This window comes from Silurus aristotelis (assembly GCF_946808225.1).
Source record: "Silurus aristotelis genome assembly, chromosome: 21".
In the NCBI taxonomy this organism is placed as follows: Eukaryota; Metazoa; Chordata; class Actinopteri; order Siluriformes; family Siluridae; genus Silurus; species Silurus aristotelis.
The window spans coordinates 5,911,906-5,919,549 of NC_139594.1; positions in this window are offsets into that span (position 1 = coordinate 5,911,906).

Below are 7,644 nucleotides of genomic sequence, written 5' to 3' on the forward strand. Positions count from 1 at the left end.
TTGAAAACAGAGTTATAAGAGAAGCTGTGGCATGGTAACCCCATGGTTCTTTGAGATTTTGTGTGTGTAGAGTAAGGGTTCTCTCACTGTGGGTCTGTAACTGTAGAAAACTCTTTCCTTATAAAGGTTTTATGCCTCCCAAAATGGCCTTAATATCATAGAGGTAGTTGTAATGTAATATGTGCAGAAAAGTAGGTGAATAACCTTTAATCTCTCTTAATATGGGAGTGGCAGTGGGACATCAAGGACCATCTCTGACCATTTTTCTAGGGATAAACTTACAATTATGAGGAATATACTTATAAGCACTAAGCTTATAGACTCTTTTATACAACTTCATAACTGCTTTTTCTCTGTAAAGCTGTTTTGTGCACTATAAAAATAAATGAATTGACCAAAGGTGTACATGACCTTGATTACCATTTACAGACATCGGGCTAGACAATAGTATCACTGGGTTATGTGGGCCATTTCTCAATTCATACACTTAATTATCATTTAAAACTAAATCCCATTTACATAACACGCAGTACAGAAAAGAATATCTAAGCAGGAATGATCCTGTATCCTTCTTAAGAAATGAACCTGAAGTGTATTTTGTCACTGCTGCTCTGTAATAGATTTTTCCTTCATTCTTCATGCTGTCCTCATCATTTCTTACAACACCGAACTGCATAATTTTGTCAATTATAGTCTTATAGAGCAGTAGTTTACATTTTATGTACATTTAAAAGCAAATCCAAAATAAAAAATTGTGTAAAAGGAGTTACTTTTTATTTTAGTTGTGTCGTATTTAAGGTTCAAGGTTTTTATTTGTCAGCGCAGTGTGTCAATGTGCATACAGAGGAATCGCAATACCGATTCTTTTCTCTTTCATCAAGTGTTTACAACGTCAAAGCAATGTAGAAAGTTTTTATAGGCAGTCAGTGCAATAGTCAGTGCTGTTCCCTCATTCCTATATATATATATATATATATATATATATATATATATATATATATATATATATATATATATATATGTATATATATGTATATATATATATATATGTATATATATATATATATATATATATATATATATATATATATATATATATATATATATATATATATATATATATATATATATAAAAGCCGGGTGAATATAATTTGAAAACATCTGACTGTGTAAGGTGCAAATGTACATTCTTGTGTATGTAGGAGTTTGTACTCTTACTCAAATATCTAAGTTTGTGGTCTGTGGTTAAGGTATGCAGCTAACAGAGAACAAGTTTGTTTCAAAACAATGGAAAAAATTACAGACATTATCACATGATGACGATTTGAACAGAAACAGAAAACAGCTTGAAAATGCTAAAGCATTTTGTTTCACTTTTTCATTACCTGCTGCATTCTTTTTTCACTGCAGTTTCCCAGGATGTCACCTCAATAACTCCTGCTATATTCCTAGAAAAATTTTTTCACACTAATTTGTGTTCCATCAAATTCTCTGGCTGACCATTTATAGTCTGTAAAAACTGGTCAATAATTATTTTTTATAAAAGGTTTCCACTGGTATTAAATAACCAATCAAGACACTAGCCTAATAAAATATTATCAGTATTTGAAAGTAAATAATTGAACCTAAGCACTCTATAAAGGAGAAGTTGGACCCTGAACATTCTATACCTGAAGCAGCAGTTTCTTATTTCTGTGTATCTCATTTGCAAAGTTTCCAAACCACACCGATATACTGAGAGATAAAACACCACGTCTTTTATGTGATACAAATGTCATGTCCTTTTGGACTTCATTCGAATGCAGCATTAGTGATAGCAAGATAATTTGCATCTGTGTAAAAATTAACAGTCATTTGACATTTGTATCCAAACCAGTTGTGAGAGTGTAGAGAGAAAGACAGAGAGAGAGATGCACTGTTTTAATACACTGTGACTAATGTATCTGCTTCACCTACTGATGTTCAATTAAACCGATCGGCAGAACGAAGCCAATAACCCACCAATGCATGCAGATTAAGAACAGTGAAGCTTCTATAATTGTATTATTATTATAGAAAATGACCAATAATAACCAATTGATTTCTCTTCACTAAACTGTTTCTTGAGCACATTCTCTCAGCACCACTGCTGTTACATGTATATGACGTATCACAACACAGAGACAGAGGCGTGTTCTGAGAGTCACATAGAATACAGATTAACATGGTATAGGTAGAGCTGCATCTTCCTAGAGACAGAACAGGAAGAGACATCTGTTTTTTGTTTTTTTGTTTTTTACGAAAGGGAGATGCTTTAGAAGTCAGTGATTTTCTATCTGTTTAAATAAAAATAAAAAAAGCTAACTATCTCTCTCTCTTAACACGTTCCTGAGGGAAAAGATTTTAACTATGTTCTGCACGTAAAAAGGATTGCATTTGCTATCACGTGTGTGCCAAACTGATATCACTTTACCGAAGATTTTTCGTTATGAATATGTGTACCGTTACCCTAATATATGTATACATGTACAGTGAGGAGAATAAGTATTTGAACACCCTGCTATTTTGCAAGTTCTCCCACTTAGAAATTATGGAGGGGTCTGAAATTGTCATCGTAGGTGCATGTCCACTGTGAGAGACATAATCTAAAAAAAAAATCCAGAAATCACAATATATGATTTTTAAACTATTTATTTGTATGATACAGCTGCAATGGTATTTGAACACCTGTCTATCAGCTAGAATTCTGACCCTCAAAGACCTGTTAGTCTGCCTTTAAAATGTCCACCTCCACTACATTTATTATCCTAAATTAGATGCACCTGTTTGAGGTCGTTAGCTGCATAAAGACACCTGTCCACCCCATACAATCAGTAAGAATCCAACTACTTACATGGCCAACACCAAAGAGCTGTCCAAAGAGACTAGAGACAAAATTGTACACCTCCACGAGGCTGGAAAGGCCTACGGGGAAATTGCCAAGCAGCTTGGTGAAAAAAGGTCCACTGTTGGAGCAATCATTAGAAAATGGAAGAAGCTAAACATGACTGTCAATCTCCCTCGGACTGGGGCTCCATGCAAGATCTCACCTCGTGGGGTCTCAATGATCCTAAGGAAGGTGAGAAATCAGCCCAGAACTACACGGGAGGAGCTGGTCAATGACCTGAAAAGAGCTGGGACCACCGTTTCCAAGGTTACTGTTGGTAATACACTAAGACGTCATGGTTTGAAATCATGCATGGCACGGAAGGTTCCCCTGCTTAAACCAGCACATGTCCAGGCACGTCTTAAGTTTGCCAATGACCATTTGGATGATCCAGAGCAGTCATGGGAGAAAGTCATGTGGTCAGATGAGACCAAAATAGAACTTTTGGGTCATAATTCCACTAAACATGTTTGGAGGAAGAAGATTGATGAGTACCATCCCAAGAACACCATCCCTACTGTGAAGCATGGGGGTGGTAGCATCATGCTTTGGGGGTGTTTTTCTGCACATGGGACAGGGCGACTGTATTAAGGAGAGGATGACCGGGGCCATGTATTGTGAGATTTTGGGGAACAATCTCCTTCCCTCAGTTAGAGCATTGAAGATGGGTCGAGGCTGGGTCTTCCAACATGACAATGACCCGAAGCACACAGCCAGGATAACCAAGGAGTGGCTCTGTAAGAAGCATATCAAGGTTCTGGTGTGGCCTAGCCAGTCTCCAGACCTAAACCCAATAGAGAATCTTTGGAGGGAGCTCAAACTCCGTGTTTCTCAGCGACAGGCCAGAAACCTGACTGATCTAGAGAAGATCTGTGTGGAGGAGTGGGCCAAAATCCCTCCTGCAGTGTGTGCAAACCTGGTGAAAAACTACAGGAAACGTTTGACCTCTGTAATTGCAAACAAAGGCTACTGTAGAAAATATTAACATTGACTTTCTCAGGTGTTCAAATACTTATTTGCAGCTGTATCATACAAAGAAATAGTTTTAAAAAATCATACATTGTGATTTCTGGAGAAACCCCTCCATGATTTCTAAGTGGGAGAACTTGCAAAATAGCAGGGTGTTCAAATACTTATTTTTCTCACTGTGTGTGTATATATATATATATATATATATATATATATATATATATATATATATATATATATATATATATATATATATACATACACACACACACACACACACACACACAGTATGTGAGGGTGGTGCAGGACATTGTGACAGCAGTGAAGTGTGCAGTAGGAACGACAGACGGGTTCAATGTGGGACTGCATCAAGGATCGGCTCTGAGCTTTTATTTGTTTGCAGTGGTGATGGACAGGTTGATGGACGAGGTAATTGGTTTGAAAAAGGCAGATGTAGAGGACAGAGTAGTATGGAGACAGATTATCTGCGACCCCTGATAGGAGCAGCTGAAATTAGTAGAAGAATTGTATGATTTATAATGATATGGTGACATAATAATTAAAAATACTAGTCATCAACACTAATTTTCTTTTCCTTTTTTTAGCTTTTAATAAGAAATCTCTTTAAATTGTACCAATTGGCTGTCCACTGGAATTTTATAAGTGCTAAAGTATCATAAAAAATATCAAACTGCACCGGTTTGCCGAGGTCAAATGCTAGGAAGTGCTGGAAAGAAGAGGAGACACGTAAGTCACTTACATCCCTATGCTTGCCCATTTTTACCTGCTTACAACACATCAATTTTAAAAACTATATGTTCACCTGCAGCCCAGAATAGAACTCCAACTCTTGACCCCTTAACAGTTGCCAGTGTACTAAGATTATCAAACGTATTCACTTCTCCTGTAATGTTCACACAGACACAAAAACTTAAATGTTAATTTGCAGTCTAAATAAAAGTTTTAATGTTGTACTAAAGTGAGTTTTTGGTCTGATTCACATGATATCAATATTACTCAGTGTCTGGTAATGAAATTGCTTTTAGGCACCATTGTCCTATAGACATCATCCACCGTTTGGTTTGACTTTAAATAATAATTGACCAGGTAACATTGTAAAAAATTAGCATGAAATATTGACTTTTACATATTTACCTAAGAAATCAGTTTTAAAGCAGGACACAAACAGGGATGTATAGTGTACTGCAATTAGGCGTTTGGCGCCATCTACTGGTTGATAAGGTGTATCTTACTTGTTTGTTGTCCTAGTTTTGAAAGCTGCATATGGGCATGCTGTGGTAACCCATCCTCACTGAGGTCTAAAGATAGAAAATCCATATCATGCAATTCCATCCCATCTGGACTGCACTGAACTTCAACACTTAACCTTCTTACTGAGACCTGAGAGTCTGAAATGCACTTTTGAGTTTTTTACATTTTCTCTGAGCATTGTATGATCTGGCTTTGAGTTGAGATTGCTTAAGTGCATTAAAAAAAGACAATTCAAATAACTATTTTGCTACCTTTTACCTCTTACATTTTTACATATACTAGAATGCAATTTTAAATACACACTGAAATGTATATACAAATATCCGACTGCAAAATGCATTTAGTTCAAATAACATTTAAATGATCATTTTCTACCATTTCTGCTCGGACATGTTAGACATATTAAATTAATTTGGGTCATAAATTATATAATTTCATTTTCCTTTTGCACCGTACTTTGCACATATGGTAATAGAAAACGTAAATGTATATACAAAGAAAAACGTCTCCATTTTAAATATTGCATTGCCATTTTTTTATTTTTTATTTTAAATTGAATGTTGCTACCTTGATCCTCCTATATACAGTATTATTAGGCAGGCGCCTCTGGAACAACAAACCGTGCGTGAACGTTCTGCGCTTGTGTGAGAGAACATTACACTCTCATACTCTCAGGTTTTCGTTGGAAGTGACGACGATGGACAGGATTATAGATGAGTTTATTCTAGGGACAGGGCATGTAGAGACAAGGTGAGAGAGGCGAGATTGAGATGGTTTGGACATGTTCAGAGGAGGGACATGGGGTATATCGGTATAAAGAATGCTGCTCCTTCCACCAGGAAGGAGGAAAAGAGGAAGGCCAAGGAGGAGGTTTATGGATGTGGTGAAGGAAGACATGCAGGTAGTTGGTGTGAAAGAGGCAGATGATACAAAAAATTTTAATTACTCTAAGAATTGTTTCAGCCCACAGATTTAGTTGATCAGAGAAAATGAAGAGAAGGATTCTTGAATCCTGTGTCATATAAGCCTGGTCAAGAATGCTCACCAGCGCCTCTTTTTTCTGAGGACACTAAAGAAAAACCAGCTTTCCTCGGATATCCTGGTGAACTTCTACCGCTGCGCAATAGAAAGCATCCTCACCAGCTGTGTCACAGTCTGGTATAAGAGCTGCTCTGTTGCAGAGCGTAAGGCACTGCAGCAGGTGGAGAAAACCGCCCAGCGCATCACAGGGACTCCACTCCCAGCCATAGTCGAGCTCGCAGCATTCTTAATGACTCCTTTAATCCAACCCATAGACTGTTTTCTCTTCTAGCCTCCGGCAGACGTCTCAGGTGCCTCCAGACCAGGACCAGCCGACTAAAGAACAGTTTTTGTTCTAGAGCTGTCTCTTTACTGAACTCTGCCCCTCACTGATACTGTACACGGTTCATATCCTGCTGTAAATTTCTGTTTACAGTAATAGTAATATATTATGTACACGGTTCATATCCTGCTGTAAATTTCTGTTTACAGTAATAGTAATATATTATGTACACGGTTCATATCCTGCCGTAAATTTTTGTTTATAGTAATAGCCATCTGTATATTATGTTCATTGTTCATATATATTCATCTGTATATTATATTCATTGTACATATACATCTGTAAATGAGTGTTTATAGTCCTATAATACCATTTTATTTAACTTAGGTAAATCATGTAAACAATATATATCCTGCACTTGCTGCTATTGCACTCTGGTTAAACCCAAACTGCATTTCATTGCCTTGTACTTGTACATGTGTAATGACAACAAAATTTAATCTAATCTAATCTAATCTAAAAATATAAAGGATCGGGTTATTTAACCCAGATGAATGCGGATTTGCTCATCTCATCTTATCTCATCTCATCTCATCTCATCTCATGACATTTCACGATCATTACTGCTGGATTCGTGTAGCTTTTATCAGAAATGTCTGCTAAGTTGCAAAGACAAGAGCAAGAATGACATCAAGTGTCTGTGTGTTCTCTCTTTACTCCGTTATTGTTTGGGTACATTCTAAAACGCAGAACGTGGAAAAAAAAAACCCCACCTAACGTGGATTAATACGATTAGACAGCATTTTTACATTTCCAAACTTTGTAAACACAATAATAATTAATAATACTATGTACAGACGAGCACATGAGTCCAGAATATTAACGTAAATATGTTCAAATACATAATAAGCATTTTTTCTCCTATAGACAATTTAGGAAAACACTTAACGTGGCTTATCGCAGTTGACAGTTTTATTAAAAGACCAAACTCAACTCAGAGCCAACGGTGGTAAACACACCGAAAAAAAACTACCGCCAAACTACCCGACGTGGCCCTACAGCCGATCGTCAGCCTGCTGTGTCCTGGGCTTTAAGTTCTTATCAATCGTTCTTAATCTTATCTTATATACAGTATTTCATTGGTTAAATATGATGCTACTTTTGGAGAAAGAATGACAATAAATTTTGGAGAGAG